Source organism: Pinus tabuliformis, chromosome 5_1, assembly GCF_031772625.1.
Source record: "Pinus tabuliformis cultivar Carrire ecotype Pingquan chromosome 5_1, CPIR1, whole genome shotgun sequence".
Taxonomy (NCBI): Eukaryota; Viridiplantae; Streptophyta; class Pinopsida; order Pinales; family Pinaceae; genus Pinus; species Pinus tabuliformis.
This window is the reverse complement of record NC_142305.1, coordinates 724,145,460-724,160,106: the sequence shown is the minus strand read 5'-3', so window position 1 is coordinate 724,160,106 and position 14,647 is coordinate 724,145,460. Positions and strand designations below refer to the sequence as shown.

The 14,647-nt window shown below is 36.0% G+C and overlaps 1 pseudogene; it reads right to left on the bottom strand.

Annotated features, from left to right (window-relative positions):
• Positions 1-8,460: 8,460 nt before the first annotated feature.
• On the bottom strand, positions 8,461-9,179 carry LOC149166969 (squalene synthase 10 pseudogene; annotated as a pseudogene).
• Between the last annotated feature and the right edge of the window lie 5,468 nt (positions 9,180-14,647).

The window sequence follows — 14,647 nt, the reverse complement described above, 5'->3', positions numbered from 1 at the left end:
TCCAAAGATGAGGCTTATGTCTTTAATTTTGATGATGGAGGTGTTCAATAACTGCTTAAGGATTAAATATTTTGGGGGTTTAAGAGAATGAAGGAACTTATGGGATTCACTATGAACTATGGTATTTATACTAGCATTCAATATTTAATATCCACTCGGGTGCTAACATGCCATTATAATACCTTAAGAAAATACATAACGTTTTAACGCTAAAAAAATATTAAAATATCAAAACTTAAAACCAATCTCAGAAAAACATATAGTACCTCATAAACCAACAAATTTCATCATCATGAGTGTCAATTCCACAACAGTGCTACTCTTCCTCAATAGTAGTAGAATTTCAAACAAGAAAAAAAAGGGTAAAAGATAGTGTGCTCCTTCCTCTTGTCTCCATTGTGTTACAATCTACAAATTAGAAGTCTCTTCCTATTTATACATTACCTAAGAGACCTTTGAAATGTGTGGGGAACATGCCTTCTCACATAGCATGAAGTACATCCTCATTAAATTTGGGTGGACAATAACTCATCCTCATTAATTTTTTGTTGTGCATGAATACTCCAAATTGGATTGCTTTTATAGGGTAAAAGCAAGGAATTGTGTGCCTCAAATAAATGCACACTAGGACTTGTAATTAATTGGTAGTGCAACAATGATCATTCCATCCTAAATATATAAACATTTTCTACAAAATATCATACTCATTATCCTAAAAGAAGTCTTACTCGTTAAAATCTAAGTCTGCTAATGTAACAATTCATCATATCTCCCAATGTTAAAGTCAAAAGAAATGTGCACTCCCGAGCCAAATCAATTAAACTCTTGGTAATGAAATTTGAAATGGTACATGATTGGAAAATATCTAACCTTAAAATATAACCTTGCATCATGTATGACAAATATCCTACATCATAACTATGTTTCCCACTTATACACAACTTTCACATAAGGCAAGAAGAAACAACACTTAGAATATGAAGTATAAATATTTAAGCTCGAAGTAAAGATATACTAATATAAAAGTGTGTAACATAATTAAATAAACAATCTACAATTTTACCCAATTAGAATGGTCAATAAATGAAGTATGGGCATGCATTTTAGTGAAGCAAGGCAATTTTGACCTGCCTCACAAAAATGCACGCCCAACCTTCATTTCAAGGCCATTTTGAATGATTCAACTTGGAGAGTAGTTTTTACTCACGATTAACATTAATACAATTAAATTTTTATAATTTAATTATTTGAAGGTCGAACTTAATGTAAATTAAAGTGTTGGTGCACTCGTAGTTCACGGTGTCTCCCCAAATGTGTCAACAGTTTGTGAACAACATAAACTTACTGGAAGCAAATTAGTGTGTAAAATTAATAATTAAATAGTATACAATTTGAATCAATCATATTGGCCAAGAAATGAAGCATGGACATGCATTTTAGTGAAGCAAGGCAATTGACAAGGCAAAATTGAATGATTCAACTTGGACAATATTTCTTTACTCATATGTAACATTATAATCAAATATTTTTAATTTTTCACATATATATTTATTTTATTCAATAATACTCCAAATTGCATGTATTTCATAAGGTAAAAGGCAAGGTTTGTGTGCCTCAAATAAATTCACACCAGGAATGTTTGGGAGCAAGGGGATGGACTAAGAACAATTAAATTTGAATTGTAATAGTTGAAACTTGTAGTTTCTTGGTTAAAACCCTATAAGTAAGGTTAGATGACCTTATTTTAGTAGTACTTATTTTTAAATGTTTCCAAGGGATAGATAAATAGATATCACCTAGGGTTTGTAAGGTCTATTTTAGGGTTTTTCTATACTGTACATATTTTTAGGGTTTTAAGTTTAAGATTATGTCAAGTGACCTAGTTAGGGTTTGAAGATAAATAGGTAAGGCTAAATGAGACAAATAGAATTAGTTCTTATTTGTTGTTTGGAAATGAAGTCTACTATAGATCTAGGGTTTCAATGTCACTCATAGATTGGAAAAGTCCTGAAAAGGAATTCCCAACACACATGAAAATGGTGACTAAAATTCTAGGGTTTAAGAGGATGAAATAACTTATGTGATTCACTATCAACTAGGGCCTTTCTACTAGCATTCAGTATTTAAGATCCACTTGGGTGCTAACATGCCATGATGAAACCTCGAGAAAATATGTAGCATTTCAATGTTAAATAAATATTAAAAGGTGAAAACTTAAAACCAATCTTAGAAAACCACATATTACCTCATAAAATAGAAAATTTCATCATCATGAACATAAATTCCATAATAATGCTACTCTTCCTCAATAGTAGTAGAATTCAAAACAAGAAAAAAGAAAAAGGTAAAAGATACTGAACTCCTTCTCTTGTAACTAATGTGTTATGATTTACAAATTAGAAGTCTATTCCTATTTATACATGACCTAAGAGACATTTGAAATTTGTGGGGAAAATTCCTTCTCACATAGCATTAAGTACATCCTCATTAAATTTGGATGGACAATAAATCATTCTCATTAAATTTCTATTGTGTATGAATACTCCAAATTGGATTGATTTTATAGGGTAAAAGGTAGCAATTGTGTGCCTCAATTAAATGCACACTAGGACTTGTAATTAATTGGAAGTGCAACAATGATAATTCCATCCTAAAGATACAAACATTTTCTACAGCATATCTTACTCATGATCCTAAAGGAAATCTTACACACTAAAATCCAAGTCTGCCAATGTAGCAATTCTTTATATTTGCCCATGTTCAAGTCAGAACAAATGTGCACTTATGAGCCAAACCAATTACACTCTTGGTAATGAAATTTGAAATGAGACATTATTGGACAATACCTAACCTTAGGACATACCTTTCATCATGTCTGATAAATATCCTACATAGCTATGTTTCCCACTTATACACAACTTACACATAAGGAAAATTGAAGCAAAAATTAGAATGTTGCATGGAATCCAAAGTATAAATATTATAGCTCAAAGTAAATATATAACTATGGAAAATCATATCAAATCATTAAATATGCTCTATAATTTGAATCAATCAGATTGGCCAAAAAATGAAACTTGCGCGTGCATTTTAGTGAAGCAAGCCAATTTTCACTTGATTCACAAAAATGCACATCTAACTTTCATTTCAAAGAAAAATTGAATGATTCAACTTAGAGAGTATTAGTTTAATCATAAGTAACATTATTAAAATCAAAGTTTTCTAATTTAAAGTGATCTAAAGATCGAAGTTAATGTAAATGAAAGTGTTGCAGTAATTGCAATTCACAATGTTCCCCTAAAATTTTCAGTAGTTTGTGAACAACACAAACTTATTGTAAGAAAATTAGAGTGTAAATGATCTGAAATGTTGGGAAAACTTGTTAATGCTATGCAAGCTCCTCATTAATATTAAAAATGTGTTTAGGATCATCTCAAATTAACCAAAATGTGAGGAATTACGTGTCAAGTATTGAGTGTCTTTTATGAGCAATTTATGAGCTTAATTAGCTATTTAAAACACATATACAACAAGTAAAATTGTAGAGAAATAAAAACACAGCAAACTCATAACACAAAGTTGATAAGGGAGTTCACCCCTCCTGGGCTACATCTCCTTGGACCTGCTTCAATGCCTAGGCCCTCTTTGGATTAATGGTCAATTCTCTGATTGCATGCACTTGCAGTTCTCCAATGGCTTTGCAACATGGTCCATTGGATTCAAAAGACCCAAAAACCCCAAAAATGACTATCCAGGCTCTGCAATTGAACTTCAGCTGATCTAGACTTGACCTCCTCTCTTGGTGGCCTTAGGCTTCCTTAAAATTTGATGTAGAAAAATCACATACAGAAATGCCTTTCTGCCTTTGTAACATATTCCTTTATATTCAGAGAATCCAAATCATCTAGGAATGACTCTTTCTGAGCCAAAATTGGTCGAATTTAGCCAAAGTTATGGCCTCTTCAATTTTCCCTAGGAAAACTCCACCACAACTAGAGAAACTCTAGTTAAATCCACCAAAAATGGAGGAATTTCTTAATTTATCGGACCCGCCAAACTTTCGCCAACCTAATCCCGAAATTAATTAACGGTTAAGCACAGTTTAATTAGCACTAATCCTCCACTTAGCGCTTTAATCGTGTGGTTAGCACTTAATGCTAGTGGTTGGTTTCAGTGTATGGTCACATGCTGGCGGTATATGCTAGTGGTTACCTGGCAGTTATGTAATGGCTAGCGGTTAAGGTTACCGCGTTCACATGTTGCGGTTAATGTTAGCATTACCTCCAAACTTCGTTAGCTTAAACTTTAAATACAACATGTGACCATTGTATGGTAAGAGACATGTTGTGGTATAGTGGTAAGGTTTGGTGCTTGTGTGGGCAAGGTTGCAGGTTCGATTCCCCAGACTTCGAATAAACTTTTAATCGACCTTTGAGAGGGCATGTGGCGGCCTCCGGGCTTGCCACATGTCATCTTCTCATTAGTCCACCCAAAATTCCATAGACTAATCTGTTGTCGACACTTGTCAAGACACATTGAGCCATATGTTGGAATATTCCTTGGAATATTCTTTTTGCTGACTACATTATACGGATGCCTAGTCAGCGTCCCAGTCACAAAATTTTCTCTATTTGACAAAACAAACAACAGTCTCTAACTTTCTTATACGAACTTCGTTTTGAGTGAAACAAATTGCGTTGGGATCGTATTGCTGAGACGGACGTTGTCATTCATGTTTTGATTGATTCTGGCACTTTTATTTTTGAGCAAATTTTTGCCTCTAATCCAAATTCCGATCACTCCTTCCCACTGACAGGTTTTTGGACCCACAAAAGCTGGTTATCTGATGAGAGTTGAATAATTTTATCCTTCCCAAGTTATATCAATTGATTCTACCTGGAAAAATATCCATGAAAGCCACTTGGGTTCACTGACATGCCTTGCCTTGCAAATGGCTCGGCAGTTCAACCAATGTTCTCCTTTTGCTGCTAACCCAATCCAACACTTGTTGGTTGCTTGTTGATTTAACACCCTACTGTACCAAAGCGATCCCTCGATGCTTGGAAAGCTAACTGATGGCCTTCCCACTGAGAATCATGTTCCTCCTTTGCATCATATGCATTCGATGCAAGCTTCTCCTTGGAAACCACATTTCCAAGTTAAGCCCATCTGAGTGAACTACAACAATGAGTTCCAATATCAGTAATAATAAGAAAAGAAATGACCATTCTTTTACCTCCACGTTCAAAATTCCACATCTGGAAGAATGCATTCGCCATCTCTTTCACTTCTTGGCATCAACATATCAAATCGCATTGTAGGCCATTTGATGTTTTACAAGGGCTACAATTTTTTTGGCATTTTTGTCCACTTTCGCTTCTTGATTCCATCATCCTCTATTATTAACATGCTTCTCATGTCATGATTTGAGAATGAAGGTTAATCATGAGCCTCTTGCTCAAGCTTGGACCTTCCAAAATCCTGCGACATCTTGTCACAAGAAACACCATTAACCTTGAAAAACACTCATGCAAGAATATAACTTGACGACCTCTTCCTTTTGCTTCTTCAAAGAAACAAATGTCACATCATGTGAATATCGCCATGCACTCTTACATCTTGGTGTATAAACCATCGACTAAACACAAGTCGACAAAACATGCTTCTTCAAAGCAACTGACTTTCAAATCAAGCAAAAGAATGTACAACAACTTGATGATTTACAACAAGAATTCCACATTCTCATGAAACAATTAGTCACATCTCCCTTTCTTCTTTGGAGACAAAATCAAATCTTCCAAGTTGATATAACACACATGTAACAATCAATCAACAACACAAGCCGACACTCATGTTTGTGCAAATGATCAACATTCTCAAGTTGAAAACATACATGTTAACAAAGAAATCAACCAACACAAGTCAATCACTCATGCATGTTCAATCACAATTTAACTATTGAAAATTCCATTGTTCATACACACAAACTCTCATGCATGTATACCAATTCTCAACTCTCTCACAAGTACAATCATAAGTACAAGAATCCCATTGGTATGTACGAGTACTTAAAGAGCTGAAATGACCAAATTTGCTGCAATAAAGTGAGTTAACATACTCCACTTTCGAACACCTTCCTGGCGTAAACATGCAAGTTCAAGAATGCAACATGCATGCAAATTTGTAGTTGAAAATTGCCACCTTTGCTGCATCTAAGTGAGTCAACATAACTCTACTTTTCCAACATCTTGCTTCATGCAATATACAACATACTTTCAGGAGAAAAGAAATGCATCCAAATAACAAGGAAATGCATCAATAAGGAAATATTTGCATCAATTATCAAAAGAAATTCAAGGCCTTAATTGGTTAAGAAATCTAACCATCTCTTTCCAAACCATTTCAATGGCGCTTCTTTCAACTGCACTTCATCATGTGTATCATCCTGACCCACATCAATTATGGAATCCTCTTTTCCATTCTTGCCAAAATCTCTCTCCACCTTCTTCAAATGTCGTGGATGACTTGTTGGATGCAAATTCCAACACTTGTCTACAAGATGACCCTGCTTATGACAATGAGTGAAAAATAATTGCATCTTCTTTTCAACATGGTTTCCATTATCCAATGGACCTTTGGCTTTCTGTCTCTTTTGTTTTGAAAGTTTCCTATGTATGACTATCCTCTTCCAACACCTCAAAACAATATGGTTATTCAAACCACAAAAAGAACATGTAAATTTTCTCCAAATCTTATGTGAAGATTTACCATGTTTATCATAATCAAAAGAAACTTGATTAAAGGAAGATTTATACCTTGCACATTCACCTTTGTCATCTTCTTAAGGAGCTGAATTTGATGAGGTAGTGGCTCTCTTTGGAATACCAACAATGGTTTCAATGACCTTAGAGCTTTCAACATCCTCTTGTTTTCCATTTCCACTAGTTGCATGCTTATGAGCATCTTCTTGCAAAGTGGGTATAAAACTTTTTCATTCCTCATGAACACAAAATTTACAAGCTTGAGGTAATGAACATGTAAAGAAAGTCCTTCTTGGAAAACCTTCATGTGCCTCCTTGGATTTGGAGCATTCCCCATCATGTTGTCCATAACCAAGACCCAAATACCTAGGCCTTTCCTCAACAACAATTGGCTTAACTATGCCTTATGCATGTTTGCCTAACCCTTTACCTTCATAACCCATCTTCATCAATAATTTGGACCCCATTCCTCTATTGTGTCTTTCAAAAGCACCAAAACATTCATTTTGAGAGGCAATTAAAGATAAACTTGAATTGCATACCTCATTTTCATGCACATACTTGGATAGGGTTTCCTTGGCATCATGGAGTTGAATCTCCATCTCATGCATCTTTTCAAGAAGCTCTTTCTTCTCCTCTTTCATGGCCATCAACTGCTCTTGAAGTATAGCATTCTCCTTCTTATATTCATACAGCTCTTGCTCCATATCTCTCATGATGATAAGCTCTTGCAACATCTCTTCATCAAAGGGTCTTGCTAAGGAAGATGAATTAGAAACATCACTTGTTGAAGCTTCCATCACACTTGTAATGCATCAAAAAGATTCACAAAGCTTCAAAAAGTTTCTCAACAAAGAAGCATCTCAGACCATCTCCCTTCTTCAACTTACACACATTAACTTGCACACAGTTAAATTCTCCTTGCACAAATGCAAAATTAATAGCTAATTTTCTAGCTAACCTTGACAAACTATCTCAGGGTTAAAATGAGCTAACAGTGCTTTGATACCAACTTGATTTGAAATGTTGGGAAAACTTGTTAATGTTATGCGAGCTCCCTCATCAGTATTAAAAATGTGTTTAGGATCATCTCAAATTAACCAAACTATGAGGAATTACGTGTTAAGTATTGAGTGTCTTTTATGAGCAATTTATGAGATTAATTAGTTGTTTAAAACACATATACATAAAGTAAAATTGCAGAGAAATAAAAACATGTTAGCCTCACTCTCACATTAAAAACAATTCTAAGTCCAAATAATTAAATTAATTAAAATCATGAAAGTTAGGATTTAATCCTACCTTTCTAGATTGAGTTTGTTCCTCAGGGTTAGGAGTTAATTTAGGCTTAGTTGGTTGAGAGATTCTCTCCAACTAGTTAGGCTCCTAGATTAGTGTGTTGTTGAGATATTTTCTCAACCATAGTGTCCAAGATAGACGTACTATCTTGAGACCAATTTCCTCATGTATTTATATGTATCATAAACATTATTTTAATAATGAGAATATGAGAGGAATACATCAAGGCCGAGGCCTTTTCCACCATGTCTGGTTTCTATATTTCTGATATTTATTTTATTGAATTTATTTTATGTGTATTAGTTTCCTTCAGTTGGTATCAGAGCTGCGGTGAGATTAGTTAGAGCTGAGCATGAGCTTAAGGGTTTGATAGTCAAACTGGAGTGAGCCAGATCACTAGTTAAATGAGAAGCATGCAAATATGGAGCAGCGTGAAAAGTGCTAGAGTAGAGAGTGCAAGGTTTTCACGTTGGGACCAAAACATGCGTGGCACTGGTATCTCATTTATATCTTCCAGGTAATCTCTAATAATGTTTGTTTTCTGAAGAAACAAACCCATTGAATTTAATAGGGAATTTGGCTAAAGATCCTCAAGCTGAGCTGCATGAAAGAGTTGTGACAAACCGAATCCAACTAGTCCTACGACATAATGGCAATATTCATCATATTCCTCCATTGATTCAACCTCTTTGCAGATAAATTTTTCCATCCCAGCACCCATCTTCTTAGTTATTTCGTCAATTTCTACCTATATCCCCTTCCAAGCCGTAAAAAGGTAGTTGAAACATGATGAAATTTTTCCATCAGTTATTTGTAGTACTTGACTCCACATGAAAAGTGCCAGGAAGGATCATATATGTGTTTATAGAAAGCCTTCAGAATTGGTAGCTTTGTATCCAATGGAATGCTTGTATCATCCTCAACAGTGTCGAGGCCTCGAAGAACCAAATAGAATATGCATACAACATTTCGAAGTTCGGGTCCCAATTGCTGGATAACGAAGGCGAAGCTCTGGGAGACCCTCTGCAACATAGTGAAACAGAAAGCTAGATCCGGTTCCGACAGGATCTACTTCAGCGCATGCATTTGCGTGATTTTCATCCTCACCAGAGAACCCATTTTTCAGTTTTGATTCAATACTCCCAAACAATTCAATTGTGGAATTTTTAGTTATCTATATGCCTTATGCACTCAAGCTAAAGCAACACATATTGAAATCAATGCACAATAGAATTCAGCTTCGGCAAGTCATCATACAGTGCCTGATGCCCAAATATATCTGCAACAAATATCCAATGTAGTCCTATCGCTATATTTTTCTTTCACGTCAATGAAGGTCAAATAATTTCTTGTTGTCTGCAAGCTAAGCTTCAATATGAGGTTGTCCTGTAGAAGTCAACACATAAATTCTTCCCAATGAATGAATAAAGGAAGAATAATTTATTATTTGGTGTTAGCTTTTATTTACTTTGCTCCTTTTGTGTCGCTCGGTCTCAAATTACAGTGGAGGATGATTCCATTCTGATATGGAGCAGTGCACGAGTGGACTGGCGAGTGATGATCATAGTGGCCATTTCTATGTTGGCGTTATCAAGGCCATCAAGCATGGATGAATCTTTGCTCACAAAAGAAACAAAAATTGGCGTTAACTACCCTTCAAGATCCAGATGAGCCAATGAACTGTAGAAATAACATTGTGAAGGACGAGAGTGCTTGTGAGGGTTCATCACATCAATTCGGCGGCCATATAACAATTGTGTTAATGAGGAACCATACAGCTGGTCGCAAAGAATGATAGAGACCACAAATCAAGATTCACATACAATGGTAACAAAATAATGGCCAAACCGCACCCGCATTGTAGATCTAGGGATCGCTGCTCTCTGAAGTAGTCAAGGTCGTAAGGAGATTGGTTGATGGTAAGGTCAACAAGTTTTTGTTTGCAATCCATAGCCCTCCACACACAGGACAGACCATCTCTTATTGCGCACCGTCAAGGAGCAGAAGTGGATCGCAGGTGGTAGCCACGCTGAAGTTTAAAACTAAGGGCCCTACGCATATATGGTGATTGATTGACGTGCACCATATATCCGTCATGTTGAGGTTTGAGAAGCCTTTCCCCACTGTGGAGTAGTCGTGGTTTTGAAGGGAGCCGCACGACGAGATCCATGCCCAGACACCACGTCGGTCGAGGTGCCTCTCTCAGTTTTTCTAGTTCTGCTTATGACCCTGGTTTATGTAAATCCTCCATCAAATAATAAAGGATCTTACAAAAATCAATAAAATTTTATAAATGTTGCTCATTCCACTGCGCATTACTTAAGTTAAATTCAGGAGGCTGAAGTAATTCTTCCAGCAGAGATCGAATTCATTGATGATGACCACACAATGGATGTTGGAGACTAGGTCGAGCCTTGCAAATTTTCTATTAAGCACTGGACAACTGATGAGAGATCTCGAGCATTGTAGAACTGTCATTGAGTGTTAGGCCAGTGGAACGAAAGATCTTGTATAAATACTATGGTTATCGATAGGTGCAGGCATCAAAGGGCCGCAAATCGATGAATTAATCAACTCCATATGGATTGGGTCGTGATAGGATGGAGCCAATATCTCCTTTCAGACAAGGCGTTGACCCATTGCATAAGTTGATCTCAATATTTTGCGCGGGGATCATGATTAATAGTCCCATGAAAGGTTGGAAGGATGTGAAGCCAAATTCATTACTAGTAGGACCAAGTGTCCCTTGAGGAAGCGAAGTGTTGCGCAGATCCATTTGTGAATAAGACTCCACAAATCATGGGCGAACGTTGAACTTCAAAGCCTTGGAAAAGTATAAGGTAATACTCTATTGCTTTTAAGTCATTAAAGCAGTGATTGTTATTTATAAAGGGTTTGAAAATTTTGTAAAAAGGAGTAGACTTCATTTAGTTTTTGAGATATAATATGTGAATGAGTTTTTTATTGAGAGATAAGGTGTATTAAATAATTTGGAGAAATAAGGTGCATTAAAGTTCTTTTTATTGGAGAGATAAGGTGTGTTTTTAATGTAAACAAAATTTGAGTTTTAGAAAACAATTCACTTTCTAAAGTGATGTTTTTGGAGTAATAAGGACATGTTTTAATATTTTGGAGTGATAAGTTTTGGAGAGATAAGGAGTATTTGTATTTTTTTGTGTAATGGAGTCACAAGTGATTTTGTGAAGTCATAAGGTGTTTATTTTGTAAATTTGGAGCAATAAGTGAATTTGTTTGAGTGAAAGTCACTATTGTAATCCAAAGTGATATCTTACTTTGACAGAGATTGAGTTACTACAGGCAATTTTTGAAGACAATTTGCAAGTGTGACATTCTCATTGAGAAGTTTCCACGACAAAGTTGTGACATTGAAGAATGATGTACTCAGTGATTGATAAAATCATAATTTTTGTGGTGCTTGTGTCCTAGATCCGCCCGAAATTGAATAAGGGGATCTTAGGTACACCATGTGTAATGAATGCATGTGCATGACTTGTGTTAAAATTATCTCTTTATATTATGCTTAAACAACTACATGCACATAAGCAAGCTTAAGTATAAGAATGCTTAATCAAGCTCCTGTAATCAAGCTTAAGTACACAAGCACAAAGCGTCACATCATCAACTTGATAAGATGATCGTCCCAACAAAGACATTTCACATCATGTAATCAAAGCAATCAAGTTAAGGACACTACAAAATCAAGCATTTCAAGCCAAGACGACATCCATCATCAACACTTTTTGTATCACTTGCAGATAAACATTTTTTAACTGAATTGTACGGGTGCATTTTGGGTTGTAACCGACACCCTAATTCGAATTGTTAAGGTGAATACATTAAGTCAAGTAAGTCTTCAACTAATTCATAAAGATTGAACTTGTTATTTGTCTCCTGGGTGCATTTTCGATAGTATTCGACACCATTCTTTTGATCAATCAAGAGTGTGAGTTTAAACAATCAATTTTTAACACAAGTTCAAGCGAGTTTGAAACAATCAATCAAGCATTCAAGCAAAGTGATCGTCATCAAGCAAGTGTAAAATCAAGAGTTCAAGCAACCAAGTTATAAAACTCTAGCAAATGTTTAAAGCATCAGTAATAAGCAATAGTAAAAGCGAGCTTGAATTCAAAGTGAGCAAGATAACATGGTGACACACATTCAACTGTCCCAAATTCTTAACAATTTGATTTTATCGTCAGCTGGTGAAGTGGTGAACATCAGCAAAACAACTCTTGCTGATATTTAAGTGCATCTTCAACATGCACATGAAATGATTGAGTTCCTTCAACTAGAGTCGCAACTACAAAGAGATGAGTTGCCTGAGAAGAATGATGTTTCCAAGTCTTTCATCCATACAGGTGCATATAAAGATGTTGATTCCAAGTCACTGATCCAACCAACTTCAAGTGTCGAAGTGGTCCCTGATCCAGTTCAACTTTCTTCCAAACTAATCATCAAGCCATGGGAAGAACTCCAATATAACAAAAATCGACGAGGATTAGGATATGACAAAGATGAAAACAACTTGCATCTCCCCAGTCATTCTAAGCCGATAAAGTTCATCAGTGTAGGATTTCTTGATCAAATAACATCAACAAGCCATGATAAAGTTGCAAACAAACAGACATGTGTGAAAACTGAAGTTGCAGTCAAACCAAAATGCCTTCATTGTCAAAGAACCGGTCATCTGGAAGATTAGTGTTTTGATCTCCATCCTTTTCACCATTATGGAAAGTCAAATCATTCATCAACATAATGCAGCAAACAAAAACAATCAAGCAGATTGAAGATCGATTATTTGTGGATTGTTCCCTGGGAATGGTCATCCACGGTTAGAAGATTGTATAAGTTTTACAATAGAATTCACTCACACATATTACAGCCAACAGTGAAAATTAAGATGGTACTCTCGTGCAGTTGAACGTGGGAGTACAACAGTGAAACTCTCCTACACCTGAAGGGGTGGAGTTCAGATATCAAATGCAGATGATTGTCTCTCCTTTTAGTTGACAAAGCGAGGGAAAATGTCAATGAAACTGACAGTGGTTGTCAGATTGAAAGTCTTGACAACATCTTCAAATTAGCTAGTGGGCATCAACAACAAAAGCTGCAGTGAGCAGTTTTCGACATCAACAAATTCACCAGTGGGCGATCGACAACAAAGTCAGTCGTGAGCAGTTTTCAAACACAGCAAAAGCAACAGTGAGTTGTTTTTCAGCCAGTGGGCAATCATCATCAGCAGATACACCAGTGGGTGTTCATCATATTTTGTCAGTGGACACAGGATGCTGATTGCAAGCAAAGGACAGATGGATCCTTTTGTAGCTTGGCACGTGATGGAGTTGTCAAGTGACATTTAGAGATGAATCAGACATGCAGCTAATTCATGTTCTCTTCAGATTTGAGTTTTTTCAGCATCTAGCTTTGGCGGTTTTTCAGGCAAATGTTTTTTGAGGATCAACAGTTTTAGCATGAGAACTTGGAAGATGGTTCTTGGTTCTTAATTTGGACTTATCATTGAGGGGGGGAATGTTAGCCTCACTCTCACATTAAAAACAATTCTAAGTCCAAATAATTAAATTAATTAAAATCATGAAAGTTAGGATTTAATCCTACCTTTCTAGATTGAGTTTGTTCCTCATGGTTAGGAGTCAATTTAGGCTTAGTTGGTTGAGAGATTCTCTCCAACTAGTTAGGCTCCTAGATTAGTGTGTTGTTGAGATATTTTCTCAACCATAGTGTCCAAGATAGACGTACTATCTTGAGACCAATTTCCTCATGTATTTATATGTATCATAAACATTATTTTAATAATGAGAATATGAGAGGAATACATCAAGGCTGAGGCATTTTCTGCCATGTCTGGTTTCTATATTTCTGATATTTATTTTATTGAGTTTATTTTATGTGTATTAGTTTCCTTCAAAACACATCAAACTCATAACACAAAGTTGATAAAGGAGTTCACCCCTCCTGGGCTACATCTCCTTGGACCTGCTCCAATGGCTAGGCCCTCTTTGGATTAATGGTAAATTATTTGATTAAATGCACCTCCAGTGCTCCAATGGCTTTTCAACCCAATCCATTGGATTCAGAAGACCAAAAACCCCAAAAATGACTATCCAAGCTCTATAATTAGACTTTAGCTGATCTAGGCTTGACCTCCTCTCCTGGTGGCCCTAGGCTTCCTTAAACTTCAACGTAGAAAAATCACATACAAAAGTGCCTTTTTGCCTCTGCAACATGTTCCATTGTGTTCAGAGAATCCAAATCATTTAGGAATGACTCTTTCTAAGCCAAAATTGGTCAAATTTAGCCAAAGTTATGGCCTCTTTAGTTTTCCCTAGGAAAACTCCACCAAAACTAGAGAAACTCCAGTTAACTCTGCCAAAAATGGAAGAATTTCCGAATCTATCGGACCCGCCAAACTGTTGTCAACCTTATCCCAAAATTAATTAATGGTTAAGCACAATTTAATTAGCACTAATCCTCCACTTAGCGCTTTAATTGTGCGGCTAGCACTTAATGCTAGCGGTTGGTTTCAGTGTATGGTCACATGCTAGCGG